The sequence below is a fragment of the Macaca thibetana genome, chromosome 4 (assembly GCF_024542745.1).
Source record: "Macaca thibetana thibetana isolate TM-01 chromosome 4, ASM2454274v1, whole genome shotgun sequence".
In the NCBI taxonomy this organism is placed as follows: Eukaryota; Metazoa; Chordata; class Mammalia; order Primates; family Cercopithecidae; genus Macaca; species Macaca thibetana.
The window spans coordinates 105,802,599-105,825,143 of record NC_065581.1 but is presented as its reverse complement, the minus strand read 5'-3'; the positions used below and the strand labels follow the sequence as shown (position 1 = coordinate 105,825,143).

The window sequence follows — 22,545 nt, the reverse complement described above, 5'->3', positions numbered from 1 at the left end:
TGTTGGGTTTTCCAGATGCAAAATTATATTACTTATAAATCAGGGTGATTTTTGGCTCTATTTTTATATGACTTTTTTTTTCCTGTTGTAATATTCTGCTTGTAGTTTCTAGAATGATACTGAATAGCACTTTTGGTGGGCATCTTTGGCTTAATCCTCACTTTAGCCTTTGGCACTGTTGGCTTTAGTCACTTTCTGCATATTGCCAAATTGCTTTTTGGAAAGGTGCACTAGAATTGGAGAGCGCTTGTCACCCATGTCCACACCCAAGCTTAGTGACCAAAGCATTGTGAAGGGTCTTCCCAATTTGTGGCTCTTGTCATTTTAAAATTAAATTTGGGTTTACCATTTATTATTTTTTCTAGAAATTCTGGAGTCTGAGAATAGAATTGGCCTAGGTTTGTACATTGTTTTGTTCTCACCAGATAATTACACAACTTTTTCTTCCTATTCCAAAGCAACAGTGTTGTGGAGTGGAAATTACTGTTGTTAATTTTGGCACCATAGTTTGGTGAAAAAAGTATGGATCTCGGAGCCAGATATCAGAACTTAGCTCTGTCACTAATAGCCTGGTGACTTTTCATAACCTTACTTAAACTCTTTGAACTTTAGTTTCAGCATTTGTTTAAAAAAAAAAAAAAAAAAAAGATTTCACTGTGTCTCACTGGGAGATTGAGAACATGGAGTAAGATGCAAAGTGGGCCCTTCCTTAGCAATGGAGAAATCATTAGCATTCACATACCAAGGCCATTCAGCAAGAAATTGTTGCCATTTGAAGATTTTGATAGACTTTAATTTTGATCAAAGGTGATTTTATAACCTTTTTTTCTCCGTGATTCTTTATCCCTAATTTCCAAATGGAATCAGGGTCAATGATAATTGTATCTGCATATTTCTTTAATAATCTATTTTATTCCAGATTTTAAACATTGCTTAATGGGTAGAATATAAATGAAATTACAAAAGCAGTGTCCAACATTTATTGAGCACTTTACTATGTGGGCAGGTAATTGAGTACTTTACATATGTTTATTTAATCTTCCCAACATTCCTACTTCTTGGGGAAATGAAGGTGCTTGAGAGGTTACCCAGTCAGGTCGTGGGAGAGCCAGGACCCGGGCCTGGCAGTTTTGCTGCTGAGCTGCTGTCACTGTGCTGCCTTTGTGGTCTTTACAGGGTTGTTCCCTTTATTCTGTGTTCCTTAAGCCCCTTTTATTGCTTTGAGATCTAGGAAAAAACAAAACAAAAACACTGAGTTTTTGAAAATTTTGAAAATTTAATTGTTTTAAATAGTGTCAAATGTACAACATTCATATCTATTAAATATATGTTAATTCTACTCTGTAGCAGTAAGACCTTTTCTTATCCAGGCAGTATAATTAGATCTTCTATTTATCTGTAATAGCCTTCTGTTTATCTTAAGAACTCTGGCTTAATTTTCTCTTGGATTATTATGAAGCCTTCATTATTGGGATATTTTTGTCAGTAAATTGTCCTGACTTGGTCCAACTTGGAGCTCTCTTTCTTTCTTTGCTCTTGCATCATCATCTGAAGACCCTACCTTGGCTTTAGGCTGCCAGGGACCGGTCATTCCAACAAGATTCTCTCAACTCTGCTCCACAGCACTTTTTTGGCTATTGATTGCAGGATTTACCTTGTAGTATTGAAGCTGGTTTATTTTGCCCATCTTCTGTCACTGTGTAGGGTGCTTCTCGGGGCTAGGGACTGGACTTCGATGAGTTTTGCATTGTCAGCACCCAGCCTGTTTGGCCTGTGGTGGGCACTCACTAAGTGTCTCTGGTACCAGGGCCTGTGATGGGCACTCGGTAAGTGTCTCTGGCTTGAGTGTTGCTTGGCTGCTTTCCTCGTTTCACACTGCACTTTAGACTATTGCAGCTAAAATTAGCACACATCATCTGTTGATGGGATGCTTGTCTCCTTTTAAGCATTTCTCAAGCTTTCAAAATTTCTTCCTGAAGTTTGTCCTTCACAGATGAAATTGCTCCTGAATTAGAGGGAATTTACTCCAGGCTTCCTTGTGCTTAAATGTGGCAACTTTTAAGGCTGCCTTCATTTTTTGCCTCAGAGTTTATAAAGCAGCCTAATGTAAATAGATGCTGTAGGGCCGGGCACGGTGGCTCACGCCTGTAATCCCAGCACTTTGCGAGGCTGAGGCAGGTTGATCACCTGAGGTCAGGAGTTCAAGACCAGCCTGGCCAACATGGTGAAACTCTATTGAAAATACAAAAATTAGCAGGGCGTGGTGGTGTGTGCCTATGATCCCAGCTACGTGGGCGGCTGAGGCAGGAGAATTGCTTGCACCCAGGAGGCGGAGGTTACAGTTAGCCGAGATTGCACCACTGTACTCCAGCCTGGGTGACAAAGTGAGAGTCTGTCTCAAAAAAAAAAAAAAAAAAATTCTGTACTTAGCTTATTTAATATAAGCAGTTTTATGCTAGTCTCTGCTCTGTCGTGTTTTGTTTCATTTTCAATTGTTGCTTCTCATGTGGTAATGAAGAAAGCATTTAAAGGCCAACTTAGGTGGGTGCCTATTTTGGTCCAGCTTGCTCAAGTTGTGTCATGACTCATTGATGAGGAGGAAGGGCAAGGAGACATCTAACTCTCACAGGCTTTGTTTCTTGTAGCTCAGAGAGGGTTCCTTTAATCCATTTTAGATTTTTTTTTTTTTTTTTTTTTGAGATAGGTTCTTGCTCTGCCACCCAGGCTGGAGTGCAGTGTGCCATCATAACTTGCTGCAGCCTCAAACTCCTGGGCTCAGGCGAGCCTCCCACCTCAGCCTCTGAGTAGCTGGGGCTACAGGTGGGCCACCACATTTGGCAAATTTTAAAATTTTTTATAGAGATGGGGTCTCACTCTGTTCCCCAGGCTAGTCTCAAACTCCTGGGCTCAAGCCATCCTCCTGCCTTGGACTCCCGAAGTGCTGGGATTACAGGCATGAGCCACCGCGCCTGGCCCCACATTAAAAATTTTGAAAGAGTAGCTTTGATTCAGGTGTAACTGTCCTCCTAAAGAAAAATAAAATGTTCTGAGGCGTTTTATTTTAAAGTTGGAAAGTACTGGGAATAAATCTGTTTCAGGGGAAACATTGAAATGCTACATTTGAAAATCTGTAGAATTTGCTTCAGGTGAGACAAAGGATGGGGTAAGTCATTGAAAGGACTCACTGGGACATGTGTGTAGTGGAGGGTTTAAAAGTATTTGCAGGAAAAAATTGAGAACCTTTCATTTCTAAATTAGAAATGTCTGAGTGAATTTAGGAGGAAGGGACTGGTTAAGTACCCAGGGGTTGGTTCCACAGTTGCTGAGCATCCGCTGTCACCAAGTCAGATGTGGCTACGGTCCTCGGGGAGGTGACAGGTAGGGGAGAAAGCCTTATCCACGAGGCTTTAATTCAAGGTGCCAAGGACCATGTGATTTGGCAGCAGGTGCATTTCAAGTATAAAGAGGTGGATTTTTTCAGTTGGGAATTACCAGTGGTCACCAATGTTTTTATCATCAGATTCTTTTTATATTTTCTTTCTTCCTCCCTTCCTGCCCCCATGGCTATGATCTTATTACTAGCCAAGAATTGTTGTTTAGTACAAGATAATGGTATTAATGGCTCATATTTGTTTATTAATTATGCTTAATGTGAGCTGAATGAGGCAGAGGCTGGAGATGGAGAAGAGGATCTGGCGGTGAGTGCTGTGGAACCCCAGCATCCCAGTCCAGGCAAGGCAGAGGAACAAGCAGAGGAGACAAAGAATCACAAGGGAGGAGGAAACTATCAGAAAGTTCCTGTAGAGAGCTTACAGTTAACTCACTGAAATCCCTCTACAGCTGCCTGAGATAGGTTTTGTCATATCTCCATTTTACAGGTGGGGAGACCTTGAGTAGTTAAGTAACATAACTCCAATGCAGGAAGTAGTCATTGACAGACCCAGGATTTGAAGTGAGGCTGTCAGCCTCCCGAGTTCCTCCTCTTAATCACTACTGCCTTCCAAGTTTCTAGAGTGTTTCTGTCAAAAACAAATGTGACAGTTTGGTTTGTGTAACTTTACTATAGTAGATCTGTAGTTCTCAATACATACTTTATCTTAGCCAGAAGGCTAAGGAAGCGATTGATATGTGTTTTAAATATTGAAAAAGAGCTTCTGGACTTTGATTATTGGGTTTGTAGAATAATAGAGATCTCATGAGCTGGCGTTGGGAATCTGGTCCGATCTTGTCGTTTTGCCTCTGGCGAAAGTGAAGGCCCTTGTTGAGGGACCTACCCAACACTTCACTGGAACTTGAGCCTGGGTCTCTTGAGTCCACGGTCAGAGTTTTTCCCATTGCACTATGATGTCCTTGGAATGTGTGTTCTTTACATAGGCAGTGTTGCAAGTGAAAGTTAGGAAAAGTCAAAATGGGTAAGATGTTAAAAGTGCCCTTATCAAGAGCACAGATAAGCTTCAGGAGCCCCATCCAGTGTCTTCATTGAACTGGACCCCTCTGCCGTCCTCTCCTTGCTCAGGTGTTGAGACTCCCCTCTCTTTGGTTTCCTCCTCCCTATTCACTCTTCTCACCCTCCTCTGCTGGCTCCCTACCTTTATTTACCTGATGTGGGGTTCCACAAGGCTCACCACTAGAGCCTTTCTTCCATCCTCATCCTCCCTCACTGGGGTCAGTATGTTCTGTAGTTAAAACTCACCTTTGTGTCGATGACACTGACTTAGCTCCAGTCTATATTTTGACTCTGAGGTTCAGATACGAGTGTCCAGCTATTTACTTGACCCTGCCTTTTGAATGTCTCCTAGACATTGCAGACTCAACATGCCACATCTGTTCATGGCAACTCCATGCCCTGTCCCATTCTTCCTCAGCTCAATTACTGCCACCACCAATTGGGAATTATTCATAACTGTAATAGCTGACACTTACTGAGAGTTTATTATGTGCTGGGCACTGCCTCAAAAATATTACACGAATTTACACAAATAATCTGTTTGGTCCTAACAGTAATACCATGAGGCAGGTTATGGTAATAGTGATAGCTTATATAACTCCTAGTGTGTACCACACACTGTTTTTAGCATGTTACAGATATTAACTCGTTGAATTCTTGCCACAGATTCATGAGGTAGATACTGGTATTATCTCTAATTGATAGGTGAGAAAACTGAACTACAGAGAGATGAAGTTACTTGTTCCAGGTCCCTCGGTTACAACTTGCCTCCCAGGCTGGGTGCCGTGGCTCACACCTGTAATCCCAACACTTTGGGAGGCTGAGGTGGGCGGATCATGAGGTCAGGAGTTCGAGACCAGCCTGGCCAACATGGTGAAACCCCATCTCTACTAAAAATACAAAAATTAGCTGGGCATGGTGGCGGGCACCTGCAGTCCCAGCTACTCGGGAGGCTGAGGCAGGAGAGTTGCTTGAACCCGGGAGATGGAGGTTGCAGTGAGCCGAGATCACGCCACTGCACACCAGCCTGGGTGACAGAGCGAGACTCTCTCAAAAAACAAACAAACAAACAAAAAAAAACCCCCCAAAAACCAAAAGCCTGCCTCCTGGCTGCTCTCTTGTCCTTCTCTCTAGTGAGCATCTTAGTGCTGGCCACCACCAGCTGTCCCCGGATCACTGCAGCAGCCTCCTACCTGTGCTTTCTGCTTTCACTCTGTCCTCTTCCACACAGCAACGATGTTGGTCCTGAAATGAAAACCAGAACATTTCATTTAAACCTTCCAGTGGCTTCCTGCTGCACTCGGAATAAAATATAAGCCGCTTTCTGTTGCCCACAGGCCCCTCCTAAGGAAACCCCCAACGTCCTGGTCTTTTCTGTATCCTCATACGTGCCAGTCTTTCCTGCCTCTTGTTAGCCTTTTATTGATCTCTTCCATTTTGTTGTTCTCTCCATTAGAATGTAAGCTCCCTGAGGGCTAGAGCTTGATCAATGTAGAAAGAAGTAAGAAAGAAAGAAGTACAGGTTTAATTTTAGGCTATATCAGTGTTCCATTTGGAAATTGTGTTCTGAGTTTCAAAAGAGCCAAATCTTACTAGACTGGAACACAATCCAGTGCCGAGTTGTGGAGTGCTTGTATAGTTCTGCCACTGTCTGGAACCCATACAAGTGTCCCTGCACAGTTGCAGCTGCTTTTTTTGTTGTTGCTTCCCTCTTAGTCCTGCCCATTTGCCTTACGTGCCACAGTGTTTGAACTTCATGAGGCTTCTGCTTGCGAAACTGTGGTGATTCTGATGGTTCTGTGGATAGTGGAAGAAACCTGGCCAGGGACGTACAGGGAGAGAAGCTAAGCCTGAGAAGGTTTGGCCATATTCCTGCCTGTGAAAGACCATGGGAGATGGTAATCTTCAAGGTCCCATACTGACCCTCACCAATTCAGATTCTCCTGGCACTGATTTGCAAATTGAGCAACAAGTCTAGCTGTCTAGATGGCCACAGTTACTATTTTCTTTAGCTCTCAGTGCCCATTCTAACCCATGGCAGCTCTTTGTCACTGTCCCTAGAGATTCCTTTGAACCCACCTTGATGCACATAACTACACTAATGGCAAATTCTTTCATTTTTTCAGTAACCAAACCTGTCAGCATGGAGCCCAAGGAAATAGGTCTTATGAGAATTTCTGTAGTAAGCAAAAACATAGAATTTGGGGTAATATTAGTAAATAAGCAATAACTTAGCAAATTAAGATCTTGTTTGTAGTTCTGCTGTGGAGGAGAGTAACTTGTCATCTTACTTAAGACCCTGTGACTTCCAAAGAAGTGTCATTCTGTGAAAGTGTTGAGGGAGGGTAGGCCCCTGCTATGAATTTAGGAGTGTGCAGTTCACATATACTTTCTAAATACTGAGCAGGACAAATGACTGTAATAAACTAGGGAGACTTTTTTTTTTGTTAAGGCAGAGTCATGCTCTGTCGCTCAGGCTGGAGTACAGTGGTGTGATCTCAACTCACTGCAACCTCTGCTGCAAGGGTTTAAGCGACTCTCCTGTCTCAGGCCCCCAGGTAGCTGGGATTACAGGTCACGCCACCACGCCTGGCTAATTTTTGTGTTTTTAGTAGAGACAGGGTTTTACCATGTTGGGCAGGCTGGTCTCGAACTCCTAACCTCAAATGATCTGCCCACCTTGGCCTCCCAAAGTGCTAGGATTACAGGCGTGAGCCGCTGTGCCCGGCTGGGAGACTTTTTCTTTTTCTTTTTCTCTTCTCTTCTCTTCTCTTCTCTTCTCTTCTCTTCTCTTCTCTTTTCTTTTCTCTTTCTTTTTCTTTTTCTTTTTTGACAAGGTTTTGCTCTGACAACCAAGCTGGAGTGCAGTGGCATATCATAGCTCACTGCAGCCTCAAACTCCTGGACTCAAGTCATCCTCCCATCTCAGCCCCCCAAGTAGCTGGGACTACAGGTGTGCAACCACCCACTGGCTATTTTTTTTTTTTTTGTAGACGTGGAGTCTCACACTGGTCACAAACTCCTCTTTCTTCTAAAGCAACAAAAACGTGTTCTTAGTTGACAGTGGAATGGTAAACATGACTCTCAGAACTGTTGTACTGAGTTCATGACTTGTTTAGGTGACAGGAGGTCAATATAGATGGTGCCAGCTTCACACCCTTGTGTCATAGGGTCCCTTTGCCCAGCACTCTCTTTTTAAATTCAGAATAATTGGGAAGTGGTGGGTGTAAGCCAGCACTGCCTTCTCTGCAGACCTACCAAGGTGTTATGCAAGCAGTATATTTACATAAATTTATATTGCATAAATATATAGTATATTTGCTAATAATAATACCAAGGTATTATGGAAATAGAGAAGGCCTAACTTATTAGAACCCACGTTTGTTTGTTTGCCAAGACCTCTGCTGGTCTTTTTTTTTTTTTTTGGTCTTTTTTTCCTTTTTTCTATTTTTCTTTTTTGAGACAGGGTCTTGCTCCCGTTGCACAGGCTTAAGGGCAGTGGCATGATCATGGCTCACTACAGCTTCAACTTCCCAGGCTCAAGTGATCCTCCCACCTCAGCTTCCCAAGTAGCTGGGACTACAGGTGTGTGCCGCCACACCTGGCTAATTTTTTATATTTTTTATTAGAGACAGGGTTTCACCATTTTGCCCAGGCTGGTCTCAAACTCCTGGGCTCAAGTGATCTTCATGCCTCAGCCTCCCAGAGTGCTGGGATTACAGGTGTGAGCCACTGTACCTGGCCCTATAGCATCTATTTACACTAGGTCTGTCTCTTGGTCTTGAATGTTACCTTTAATGACCTCTCAGTCAGGGAGGTCAGGAAAATGAGATTTCTTTGTAGATATTAAAGAATATCACAGAAAGTACTTTTGGTATTGCAGCCCAAGTACATCATGGGTTAAAATGACTTTTACAGATTAGCTGTGTAGCAGTGATAATGCTTATATTACTTCTTTAGAAATATTTTTTCAGAGTTCTGAACAACCTGTTTATGAGAAGACTTTAACAGCGTAGTCCGTGGGTTAATTGGGGAGATTTATGTTAGAGCCACCAGAAGCAAGGGTTAGCTTTGGCCACAGTAGCCAAAACAACTCTTGCGCCACCCCTCCCTCCTGCTCAGTGTGGCTCGTGTAGGTAGTTGTCTGGTTTCTAGCATCACGCTAGGCTTGGTTACACTGAGTTTCTGGTGGCCTGGAGGGTAACTTTCGGCCTTTGTGTGGAAGCTGTCACTTTGCACCTTAAATATCAGATTGTAATTTGGGGACTTCTTGAGATGATGTCCTTCAGTGATGCAGATATTCTGAAACAACTCCCTGCAGCAGTCCCAGGTACCAGAGATAGCCCTTCTTTTCTTTTTCTGGCAGCAGTAACCTTTGTGGTCTTTCTGGGCCATATCAAGCTTGGCTTGAGGCAACTCTGTTTCCTTCACTCAGAGAGCATTATATCACCTCCCATCACCTCATCCCTGGAATTCTCTTGACTTATTTTGCTGCTGTGACCTTTGAACCAGAGCCCAGGCTCAAGCTTTTGTTGGGTGGAGGTGAATGTGGACTCCCTTCTTCTTGTGCTAAATTCATCATCATAGGCATGGAGTAACTGAGCTTCAAGGGATCTTAAGTCTGTTGCATGTCAGTCAAGTGGACTGCCCTCTGTTTGTGTTAGATGAAGTATTGGGGGAAGTGTAGGGTCTGTGTTTTCACAGCTCCTTTGAGACTGCTAAAGGTATCCGGCCTGTACTGTGTGGTACAATGAGCTGTACTGACAATACACCTTCACAAAGAGCAAGTCTAGCACTGTGTCTTTCCATACAGTTGTTTTGATGTGTAGTGCATTTTGTAGCGTTTAGAGGGGAAATGTAGAAGAAGATACTAGTTTTGTTTTTTTTGGCCATATGCTTCAGTGTAAAATGATCCAGCACTTTCCAAAAGATATTTTTATTAGTAGTACTAAACTATTATCTATATGCTCATGTTGATTAAATTGATTGAAAAGCTTAATTTTCAATACATATACTTAGATCTTTCCTAGACAAAATGTAATATTAACTTTGATAATACTTTTTGTTTGATGTCATTTGAGAGCATTTTGACATTGTAAGTTGAGAACAGTTGCTCTGATAATAGATTATTTTCTTCTTTATCATTTTACCTATTTTATTAGTATATTTTGTTTTTTAGTAGGTGCCAGCAAGTATTCTTTATTTGATTCTGATACTTTTCCCCTTTAAGAGTCTTACTGAACAAATACTTTTAGAGGACCTCGTACGTTTAGGGCACTGTTGTAGAACCGGTGAAAGGAAGGAGAGCCGGAGGTAAGTCACAGTCTCTATTTGGGGAGCTTCCCTGGGTGAGTTTAGCTTTCTTTGTGTAGACCCCATGGGGATCCAGAATACTGGCCATAGTTTTTGAAAATGTAGAACAATTAGTAGATATTCAGAATTCAGAACTTAAATTATATATGCTTTCTACCATCTAGTTTAAACTTTTAAAAGATACTGTTAAATTTACACTTAAATTGCTTTAGTATGTCTTTATGATTTTAGCTCAAGTATGATAGAACGAAGATATGTTCCTTTCCCTTCACTGCTGTGTTCTGATCTTAATGTTAAGGGAAGATAGTAATATTGTGTTTGACACTAATACGTTTAGAAGATAATTTCTAGCCCCAGTTTATGATAGCTATGTACATTTATGAGGAAAATCTTTAGCACATGGCTTACATGGTGCAGAAATTAGTTTCAAATGACTTCATCTATGTTTAATATCTGATCATTATGTTAAGAAAAAAGGAGAAAAGCAAATGGAGACTCTCCCTCTCCCAGGCCATCTGACAATAACATAATTGGGAACGTGTCCTTGGCCTCTCTCTTCCTCCTCCCCGCAGAATGATGTAGGTCCTCTTTACTCTTAGTGAGATACACAGCAGACCTATTCATTCACTTCCAAGAAGTTCTCAAAACAGCAGACAGCTGTGAACACTTGATACGTGTTTGGCTTGGAATTCAGCGTGTGAACTTCTGCCTAGACGGTTTTTCCCCAGACCAGAGGGCTTTATTTCAGAACACAGTTGTGAAGTGAGGTGATGCTTCTTTACGGCGCGGCTAAACCTGCACCACTAACTGCGTGGATAGACAAGAGATGCACCATGGTAGTCGTGAGGGTCTGACTTTCTCCATAACTGGGAAGTTAAAATGGACAGTTTGGCAAGAAGGAAAGTTGCATATTTCTCATGTATTCTATAGCCATTTCCTTTTGTTTATCAACGTGAATGTTGAGAGTTGGACCTCAGTATGAATTTTAATTAGAATTGTAGTATAGCATTAATCTTACTATGGTAGCAAGACCAGTGTAATATGAATACACTTAAAAAAAACTTATACATTATGAAATGAATAATTGAAGCTATGCCAAGTCCATGATACTATGCATTCATGCCATTTTATCTTTTTTTAATTGCTTTTTTATTTTTGATATTTCAACTGATCATTTATTACCTTTTCCTCCCTGGTTGTTTAAAGTTATCTTTTCTTCATTTTTCTTTAGCAGGAATCTATTTTATTAGCATTTTGGGACAAGTGGCTACCTGAATATAGATTTTATTTTTGTTGTGAAAATTGGTTTCTTGCAGATATTCTTCAGTGAAATTAAAAAGTGCTTCATGCCAAAGGAGAAAACTGGTCAGGAGGAGTCCCTGCATAGTTTGATTTCCACTTAAATAAAGCCCTGCCTCAGTGCCTGTGCAGCTGTCTAACTGTTGGCTGCCGAGACAAATCTGCAAGCCTGGCTCTCCTTATGGAGTGGCGATAGTTGGGTGATTAATTGAAGATATGATTTTGTATTTGAGGACCCAAGCAGAAGAAAGTCTCACATTCTAATGGTGTTTGAAAGGTGTCCTCTTTTAACTATTTAAATTGGGAGAGAGAAATGCTGTAATTTGTCATCTAAATTAGAAAGTTAAACCTGTTTTATTCTTCTTAGCACAGTGCCTGGGATGTTGGGCATTCAAGTGTTTGTACAGTGAATGAATGAATGGACAGATGGGTGGATAAATAAATTTAGTTGATCTTTATTTAAAAAATATTTCATTCGAAAAGAAATGAATAGCAGATACCTTACATTAAATGTGAGGAGTAATAGCTCCCTTGTAGCTTTTGCACTCCCATTTCTTTGGGCAAATGACTGGGGTAAATGGATTATGATATGGGGCCGGGGTGAACCACCTCACTTTGTGGGTGTTATGGGAGGGATATTTAAAAAGGCAGAAGGAGAAAGAAACAAAATCTCATTTGTTTCCATGCATTTTACTGGTATCTTAGCGAGGTAATTCAGACTTAAATCCTAGGCTGAAATTCCTGCCTTAATTTTTTTTTTTTTGAGATGGAGTTTCGCTCTTGTTGCCCAGGCTGGAGTGCAGTGGCGTGATCTCGGCTCACTGCAGCCGCCACCTCCTGGGTGCAAGCGATTCTCCTGCCTCAGCCTCCCGAGTAGCTGGGATTACAGGCGCCCACCACCACGCCCAGCTAATTTTTTGTATTTTTAGTAGAGACGGGGTTTCACTATGTTGGCCAGGCTGGTCATCTTAATTTTTTTTTTTTTAGTTTATAGAACTGGCCTAAATACAGTGAGGCATTTCCATTCTGGTTTTTATCCTTCCATTAGCCTGAAGGGGTGATGGGGGCAGGTGGTCACATTTCACAGCGAAGCAGGGAGGCAGGGAAATGCAGTGCCGAGCCTTAGGACCAATCCTTAGCTTGTTAGCTGGCCTCATTAAGAGTTATGATTTTTAGGGAGAAGGGGAAGGACAGATTCTTTTGTCTGTTTTGTTCATAGCGTGTTTTGGACCACATTAACCTGGCCCTTAAAACATTGCTTTGACTGAGTTACCCATGAATGTTAAGCTTTTATTCATGTTCGCTATAGGAAATTGTAAATCCTGTTTTTACATTTGTATGAGATTATTGTCTTTGTCCCTTCCACCTTCTGATGACTCTTCCGTAGTGCTTCATTGGTGACATTTCTTCAAAATTTAATACTGGGAAAAACATCTTTCCTGGCTAACTAGACAGTTTCCTCATTTCTGATGAGATTTGTGTAAGCCATCCTGAGTCTGTCTTTGCCCTGATCAAGCGTATACTTAGGGCCAAGGTTTTAATGCTTTGCGTTAACATTTTTGCTGTCTTCTTTTTCTTAACTCTATTTTTCCTCTTAAAAGTTATTATAAACAATCTTATTTTGTATGTGCTTTTAATTAGGTGCTTTACATTCTTCTTGGAAAGAGTTATGTTTCTAATAGATTCTTTAAAACAACAGTGCATGTTCATTATTAAGTACTTCCTTTGAATTTATGCTTATTGCTCCTGTAACCTTTTCCCACTAACCCTAGTTGATTTTTCTTTCTCGTTTAGTCCTGGATCAAGCTGAGTATCTCCACGTTTAGATGCATAAATACTATTTTGTTAAGATCTTACGTTTGTGGTATAAGAACTTGAAGGAAATAGAACTGATTTGTTATTTCTAAAAGGTAAGCTTTTGATAAGTGAATATGAATTCCCTCTAAGAACTAGATGATATAAATCATTGCTGAACCCCAAACTAATGTTCATTATGTCCAGCTGTGATTCTAACCTTTGACTGAAATGTGGGTTAAGGGAACATTTGGATCATTATCTTTTTTCCTGCTACCCAGTGTCTACTCTTTGATTTGAGGTAATGTTATTTTCTGGGAAGAACGGCCACAAGATTTAAATCCTGCCATTAATTTTCTCATGTTATATTTGTGCACCTATAGGACATGGTAGTAGTCAAGAATCAACTGAATTTTCCCTGACACTTTTTATTCTTGTTAGTGTTATTGTAATAACACCTGTTTAAAGCAGGCATCTGGATCTTCCAGGAGCACAGATGCTTTCTTGATGAACCTCATGTCATGTTAACCCTTTCTCTGTCTAGAAATATTTTAATTATTTCATATACAGAACGTTATATTACGTGAAACTCTATGGGCCGGGCGCGGTGGCTCACACCAGTAATCCCAGTACTTTGGGAGGCCAAGGCGGGCGGGTCACTAGAGGTCAGGAGTTCGAGACCAGCCTGGCCAACATGCTGAAACCCCACCTCTAAAAATACAAACATTAGTTGGGCATGGTGGCACACACTTGTAGTCCCAGCTAATCGGGAGGCTGAGGCAGGAGAATCACTTGAATCCAGGAAGCAGAGGTTGCAATGAGCTGACATCCCACTACTGCACTCTAGCCTGGGTGACAGAGCAAGACCCCGTCTCAAAACAAACAAACAAAAAACCCATATAAAGACCTGCGTCTGTAAGAGCCTAGATACAGTGCTGCCACCATGGCTCTATGGCTTCTTTTAGCCTCATTTTGCCAACTTGTAACTATTAATATCTTCCATAAATGGTTATTATTGTAATAAAAAAATCATTTTTAGAAATTTTGGAACACTGTGTCTAGCTACATTCAATAGTAATTGAATCAGGATAATAAATGTTTCGAAGCCCTTGGTGGTAGTTCACTTATTTCCCACTCTGTGTAACAAAGTTCTTGTGTAAAACATAAGGTTTTGGCTTGTGCTGTGAATCTTAGCACTTTACAGCGGGCAGAGCACAGCATCCCCTTCATTCATCTTAGTTCCTTGGTTTCCTGTGTGCTGTTTCCTGCCTGAATTTGATTCAACTTTGGATCTGTGTGCTTGTCCTTACAGAATTATATGTGCAAGTGATACTACTATGTTCTTAAACTATCCTCTTTATTGGTGGAAGTACCAGTAAATAGAATCATTATATTCATTTACCTACCAGTCATCCTTCAGAACTAATTGAAGTGCAAGTTGGTCTCCTTTCACTAGGAAATAAACTGCCTCCAGCCTTCTGCTTCAGCAGGTCTGCTCCTTGTACCTCAGGCTCCTCTTCCACCCCAGCCAGCTTCAGCCTCTCTCTTGTATTGGCTGCTTGTGTTTTTCTTCACCCTCTCTGGGAGTCCCCTGGGGTATCCTCCTCTCCTTTGGCAGCTTATGTGGTTTCTGCGCTCACTTACTTCAGGGAATGGTTTCTAAACCACATCCAAAGTTAAAAGTGGTAGATTATGGACCCTCCTGTAAATGAGACTGACCATATATTCTGGAAAACTCTCCTGCTATGAGCCCTTAGAAATACTGCAAAAGATAAAGCAAACATCCTTTAAAAGTCTTTATCAGAAGAAAGTGAGAGAAATCCATAGATAGGGAAAAAGAAAGAGGAGTGAGTGTTTCTGGGAGACAGAAGGTCTAAAACTGGAGTGAGAAGTGAGCCAGACAGAGACCAGGCTGAAAAACAAAAACATCCATCAGCAAATGGAGTTAAAAAGAAAAAGTCTCTTTTGAGACTGTTTGGCTTGGGGTTTGAATTAATGCTACCTGCATGGTCTGGAAAACCCCAAGCTGAGAAACGAATCTAAATGCTTCTGAGTTGGAAGAGCCCCGGGGTGCTTGGCAGAAAGAAATAAATGCAAATCCCTTCAGGAAGAATGCTACCCTCCACCCGCTGATGAAGAGCTGGGGATATGCTGACGACAGAAACATTGCTAGACGTATAAGGAAATGAGCCGCCATGAATGAGAGTCAGCTTAAAGTCAGTGATGACATGCCATCTACTTGATTCATTCATTCCTTGCTTTTTAGCTGACCACCCATTATATACTGAGTGCTGTTCTCAGTGCTGTGGTTATAATGGCAAAACATTCTGTGGGGAAATGGGTACTGAGCTGCTGACCAGAGGCTTTGGGACATTTGGCCTACAGCCCTGCCCACTTCAGGGCTCTGAGTTAATGCTAGAAAACTGGTGCTTGACTGGTCCCAGTTTGAAAACTGCTGATTATGTTAATTCCTGTATTTTACAAATGAAAAAACTGAGACCACAGTGGTTAAATAACTTGCCCGAGGTAGGAGCCTCAGTTTCCTTGCCTGTGGAATGGGGATGATACCTACCTCACAGGGTTGCTGTGGCCATGAAAGGTTAACTGGCATGTTGTCTGCCTCAGATATTTCTATTCTTCCTTTGTCTTCGTCTTTAATGATCACAGATAGTACAGGGACCCAGTTCTCCTGCTTTTCAGGTTCAACACTTTTCTGTTGCTGGTATGATTCTCAAGGTCTTTGATTGTTCAAGCCTACACAGAGCTCCACGCCCTCACTCTTAGTTGTTCTCTGATTATTTCATGTATGTGAGTTTCCCCTTCCTAACAGATTGTGAACTGTTTACGTTCAGGGTCCAGAGTTTGTATTTTTATGTTAGCTTTATGTTATCTTTATCTAGTCTTGGACTGGTCTGATTTGTTGTTGTTGTTAAGCAACAATAAACATTTATCAATAAACAATTATTATTTGTTTGTTGTTGCTTGATTAATCTCAGTAGTTCCATTGTAATGAGGAAACAAGAATATTTCTGTCCAAAAAGTCATTATGCGAGAGTGTTGGCAAAGGAAAACACTTTTGCTGGCCATTTATGATGTTGACATCTGTATTCTGCTGCTTCAGCCTCTGACTGATGATTGCTACCTGAATTCCTACTGCAGTTTGCCTTACAGTACAGGCCTGCTCATTCCTTCTGTGCCAGGCCTGTTTGTGAATGCTGTTCACCACCCTGAGATTCTCTCTGTATGTTGGAAATCATTGAATGAATAGCTCAAGCCGCTTCCATGTAGTTGTAAGCACATGTATTAGGATTGGAAGTGCATCCATTTGTATGGGCACGGGTCCATGGTTAGCTTTGTTTTCCTGTCGCCCTGCCCTGCCCTGATCTCTGGCCTAGATGGACAGTGTGGGCGTGCTCTCTGTGTCTTTCCTGTCCATCTGTTGGCTGAGGGTCAGGCACTTCTGCTTACCATCAGAACCAGGAAGGAATCACTTGGAATTCATCCCTCCCATAGAACCCAACTGTGGCTGGGCTATAGCCAGGGCTCTGTTCAGTTGCTGGCTGCGTTTCAGCTCTCCATTTGAGTCCTTTCTATATGAAAAACATGAAAATGCCAGGGGATTATTTTTGCAAGTAAAAAAGATGGCAGCAGATGTGAAAACAGATTTACTCATCATGATGTAAATTGGTGTTTTGTTTTCATTTTAGTTTAACAATATATAGGTATTCATGAAAATATTTGGCTGTAAAAAATTAGGAAGATTACAAACTGCTGTTATCTGTTGCAGTTCATTCAATTCAGTTTTATTGGAAAGAACTTGAAATTGTAAGTTTAAAAATTTACTGAAATTTGTGCTAGTTAAGCTTTAAGAATTATAAGTAATAATGCAAAAGACATTTTAAAATTCAGATTTATCAAAATCAATTGTACCTTTCTTTGTACAGATAAAATAATTTTCTGGAATATGGAATGTGGTGGTAGAAGTAATGCAGACTTGTTTTACCACAGCCTTCATTTTCTCTGGCAATTATTTCTGCGTTTCTTCTGTTTTATAAAGGAAATGGCTTGTGTTTAGTAATTTCCTCTGTACCTGTAACCAAGAGAATAAACTTGTTATTACATCTAAACTTGTGTATTCTTGTATACATGCTGGACCAGAGACTAGTTAAAATGTTCTGTGTTACCATGGGTCTGTGAAAAGATCTTGTCTTACTGGTTTTGTATTCCTAGTAAATTTCAGTATGATGATATCACCTAAACACTGTAACTATGGGACATTGGCAGGAGCTTGGGGATATTTTTAGCTACTTGGAACTCTTATTGTAATGGTATTTATTAGTAATTCAAGACAAATTTTATTATATAATTATGCTCGATGAAGGTTTATTGCCATGCAAGACTGCAATGTTTTAGATGATAAGAATTTAGCTTTTTAAGAACTCCACATTTTTATTTCAGTTCTTTCAATGGAAAATTTTCTAAAATATGCAATTTCCTTCTTAATGAGAAGGTAATGAGCATAATAGGACTTGTAATTGCCCACCCAGGGTCATCTCTTTATTCTTTTGTGAGGACTCACAGTAATGCTTTTGGAAGGGGTCAGCATGTTGGGCTTCTTTCTACATTTAATGGTCATTTGTCAACAAATATTTACTGCGTTCTTTTCTAGGTCTGGAGATTCAGTGATGAAGGCATATTTCTTGCCCTCAGAAGGTTCACATTGTAGTAGGGAAGATAAACCAGGTAGTAAATCTTAGGACACAATGGGATGTTTACAGTGAAGAGGAGAGGCCAACCTGGAGTATATGGGTTTGAGATCCATGCAAATCTGGGTTCAAATTACAGGGTGAATGGAGTTGTGTTAAGCTCCATCTAGCACTTGCATGGCTAGACGTATGCATGTGTAGTGTTTATTTCTGTCATAACAGTAAAAAGACTTCTCCTGTAGTTTTTGGCCTATAAAATAATATAATTTATGACATCATTGGAAAAGTGTATTCCTACGTGGGGTAATTTGTTTCTAGAGTAAAACAGTTTTAACACCATATACAAATAAAAGCACTTTTATTCAATTGAACATGCATTTATTGAATACCTAATATACATGTACATTTTGCTTGCTAGATGTCTTGATGAATAGACATTTAAAAGTCCTTACCCTTAAGTAACTCACAAGTTAGCACGGATGATAGGGGCTCAAATACTTAAAATATGGTGTAGAATTGAATGAGCAACTTAAGGTAGAAACATTTGCTGTAGAAGACCATGCTTGCTAGGGAGGAACTGGCAAAGATGTATGGAATAGGTGATGTCGAAGCTGCATCATGAAAGATGGCTAAAATTGGGGGAATTTGGGATGAGCATGTACTTAGGTGGATTAGCTTGGAGCTTAGTACAGGCAATAAATATATTAATACTTTGAAAGGAGCATAATTTTTATAGAGGACCCTGGTGGAAGACAAGACTGGCACGATAGGTAGGTGTAAGGCCCTTCTGTGAAGGCCCTTGAATGCCAGGCTGAGGAGGGTGTTCTTAGCCAGTGAATGTGACCAAGTGACTGTTCTTAAAGTTGCAAATGATATTATTGCAGCTGTCCTTTAGCTCACTGGCAAAATGGGTGAGTATTAACTGAGGGGAGGTCATGTGGGTCTAGAGTGAAGAGCACTGAAATTATCAATTGGTTTGAATTCTGGCTTCAGCACTTATTATGCTGGGGGGACTTCAACTTCAGGCAAGTTGCTCAAAACCTTTCTGAGCCTCAATTTCCTCATAGAGAAAATGGGAATAATGATTCCTTTTATATGGCTGTCTTAAATGACATAACATTTATGAAATCACCTTTAGTCATTTGCATGTGCAGTTTGTTTGGGATTTCAGCCTAGGTGGTTTGTTTTTTTTCTTTCCAATCTTCCCATACCTTGCATTGATTTTTGTTGTCTTCTGTGCTAGCTCGGAGCTCCAGTACTGTGTGGCAGTAGGGTTCTCATCTTTCTGCTTTGTCTGGGATTTCTAGTACAGCATGATACAAACATCTTTATCTCATTTCGTTCTTAAATATGATATTTGCTATAGATTGTAGGTAAATATCCTTTATCAGAATAAGGAAATTCTCTTCCTAATTTGGAATCTAAAAAAAAAAAGAGTGTTGAATTTTAGGATACTTTTTTGCTTGTATTGTAATAATCTTTTTCCCTGCTCTTTACTCTTTTAGTATGATGAATTATGTCTAATAGATTATATTTCTAATTAGTAGACAAACAGATTTTCTAATAACCTCTTAGAACTAGTTGTGGATATTATCACTTTTTTAATATTCTAGTTGAGTTTATGTAATACTGCTGTAGGCTATTCTTGAATGTTTGGTAGAACTTGTTTGTAAAATATGTGGCCTGATTTCTTTGTGGGATGATTTTAAACTACAGATTCATTTTCTTTAGGGGGTATAGAACAGTTTAGACTACCTTTCTTCTTGAGGTCGTTTTGTTAAATTGTGTTTCTTAGGAATTTATTCATTTCATATGTTATCTAATTTTATAGCATTAAGTTGTTCATGGTATTATTTTATCTTAAGTTTCATGGTGTCTAGTTAGTTGTAGCCCCCTTTTCATTCCCAGTATTTGTATGTGCTGCTCTCTCTTTATCTGTCTTGCCAGAGCTTTGTGTCTTTGATTACTTTTTGCAAAGAATCAGTGTTTGGCTTTGTTTAGCCTCTGTAATTTTTTTTCTTTTTATTTCTTTAATTTCTGTTTTTATTATTATCTTCCTTTACTCTCTTTTGGTTTATGCTGTACTTTTCTAACTTCTTTTTTTTTTTTTTTTTTTTTTTTTTGAGACGGAGTCTCGCTCTGTCGCCCAGGCTGGAGTGCAGTGGCGCGATCTCGGCTCACTGCAAGCTCCGCCTCCCGGGTTCACGCCATTCTCCTGCCTCAGCCTCCCGAGTAGCTGGGACTACAGGCGCCCACAACCGCGCCCGGCTAATTTTTTGTATTTTTAGTAGAGACGGGGTTTCACCGTGGTCTCGGTCTCCTGACCTTGTGATCCGCCCGCCTCGGCCTCCCAAAGTGCTGGGATTACAGGTGTGAGCCACCGCGCCCGGCTTCTAACTTCTTAAGTTGAATGTTTAGCTCCTTAATTTATAACATAAGTTTTCTTTTATAAGATAAGTTTTATAACATTTTATAACAGTTTCTTCTTTTATAAGCATTTTTGTTTGTTTGTTTGTTTGTTTTTGAGACAGGGTCTCATTTTGTGGTCCAGGCTGGAGTACAGTGGCGCAGTCATGTTTTACTGCAGCCTTGACCACCTGTGCTCAAGTGATCCTCCTACTTCAGCCTTCTGAGAAGCTGGGACCACAGGCATGTGCCACCATGCCTGGCTAATTTTTTAATTTTTTGTAGAGATGGGGTCTCTCTGTGTTGCCCAGGATGGTCTTGAACTCCTGGGTTCAAGCAGTCCCCCCACTTTGGCCTCCTTAAAGTGTTGGGATTACCCATGTAATCCACCGTGCCCAGACTAACATAAGCATTTAAGGCAATGAATTTTCTTTCAAAATACTGCCTTTGCTATAGCCAAGAAGTGTTTTGTTTTGTTTGGAGACAGGGTCTCACGCTGTCACTGGAGTGTGGTGGTGCGATTATGGCTCACTGCAGCCCCCACCTCCTAGACTTAAGTGATCCTCCCACCTCAGTCTGTTGTGTAGCTGGGACCACAGGAGCATGCCACCATGCTGGCTAATTTTAAATTTTTTTGTAAAAACGGGGTCCCACTGTGTTGCCCTGGCTGATCTTGATCTCCTGGGCTCAAGCATCCACATCAGCATTTGTTATTTTCTGACTCTTTTAGTAATAGCCATTTTAACTGGGGTGAGAAGACATCTGCTTGTGGTTTTGATTTGCATTTCCCTGGTAGTCAGTGATGTGGAACACATTTCATGTACCTGCTCTCCATTTGTTGTCTGCTTTTGAGAAATGTCTTTTCAGATCCTTTGCCCATTTTTAAATCAGAATGTCTTTTGCTGTTGAGTTGTTTGAGTTCTTTATATATTCTGGTCATTAATCCTTTGTTGGTTGAATAGTTTTGCAAATATTTCTCCCATTGTGTTGATTATGTCTACTTTGTTGATTGTTTTCTTTGCTGTGCAGAAGCTTTGTACATTTTCATTTATTTTTACTTTTATTTTGTTTTTCTCTTTCTAGGGGATTGATTTTGGTCTCCCCTGCTCCCACCTCCATTCTATTTTTACCCCTCCAGTGATTTAGAAGCTTTATACTTTATTTCTAGTCTTTTAGTGATTGCCCTTTAAATTTTACCATGCTTACCTAAGATAATTAAGTATAAAGTTGAGTATTTTAACTCTCCTTCTAAAACGATATAAAGGCCTTAAGTACTTTTGGCTCTGGTCATCCTTGTTTTGATCAAATTGTCTATTTTTTTTTTAGTTTTCCACCCTCCCCCGTGTACTCGTCATAGACACAGTCTAGTGGTTAAGCACATAAACTAGAAACTGAAACCGGCAGCCTGGTATGACACCCAGCTCTGCTGCCTACCAGATGAGTAGTGCTGGGCAAGCATTTAACCTGCCTGTGCCTCAATTTCCTCACCTATAAAATGTGGACAACAAAAGGATCTTTCTTATAAGGCTAAGGCTTTTAAATGAGAAATACAGTACCTATAAAGCATTAAGAGCTATACCTAGAAGTTGATAAGTACTATATATTAATATAAGTCTGCTGTTACTGCTTTATTGTTCTGTTTTGAATAAACATTGTTTAATTTTACCTACATATTTAACAATTTCTTTTCTCGTTGTTTCTTCTTCTACCTTAGACCTTACTTCTGAGACATTTTCCTTCTATCTGAAGAATATTCTTTAGATGTTATATTGCGAGGTCAGTTGGCCTTATATTTCAGCTTTTGTTCTTTTGAAATGGTCTTCCTATTTCACTCTAATTCTTAGAAGACAATCTTTCTGGGAACATAATTCTGTTTTCTTTGAGTGCTTTGAAGATACTGTTTCATTGATTTTGGCAGCCAGTGCCGCTGTTGAGATGTCTCTTATCTGATTGTCATTCTTTTGTGAGCACCTGTCTTTTCCTTTTGGCTACTTCTGAACTCTCCTTTTTGTGTTTTTATTGTGCAATTTTACTAAAGTGTGCCCAGGTGTGTATTTCTTCTTTATTTCTCCTGCTTGGCATATATTGTGCTGCTTCTTATGTCTGTGCATTTTTTTTTTTTTAATCAGTTTTGGCAAATTCTCAGTTGTTATGTCTTCAGATATTTCTTTTCCATTTTCTCTGTTCTGTCCCTTTAGAATTTTAATTAGATTTGTCCTTTTTGGAGTCTCACTGTGTCTCCCAGTCTGGAGTGCAGTGGCGCGATCTTGGTTCACTGCAAGCTCCACCTCCCAGGTTCACAGCATTCTCCTGCCTCAGCCTCCCGAGTAGCTGGGACTACAGGCGCCCGCCACCACGCCCAACTAATTTTTTATATTTTTAGTAGAGACGGGATTTCACCGTGTTAGCCAGGATGGTCTTGATCTCCTGACCTTGTGATCCGCCTGCCTCAGCCTCCGAAAGTGTTGGGATTACAGGTGTGAGCCACCGTACCCGGCTGATCTCTTATATTTCTATCTCCTTGTCTCTCTGTGCTATAAAAAAATTGGTGGGTAATTTCTTGAGCTATTAGATCGAGTT

At 40.5% G+C, this 22,545-nt stretch overlaps 1 protein-coding gene across 2 annotated transcripts in view; it reads left to right on the top strand.

Moving 5' to 3' along the window:
* Positions 1–22,545, top strand: part of TULP4 (TUB like protein 4) — a 290,010-nt gene that overhangs the window by 38,583 nt on the left and 228,882 nt on the right. The window contains exon 1 of one of the 2 annotated variants that reach the window (XM_050786688.1): positions 21,682–21,741. The exons of the other annotated variant lie outside the window; for it this stretch is intronic. The gene's annotated coding sequence lies outside the window, so the exon portion shown is untranslated. Of the gene's footprint in view, positions 1–21,681; positions 21,742–22,545 lie in introns of those variants that run through there. 2 annotated transcript variants of the gene reach the window in all.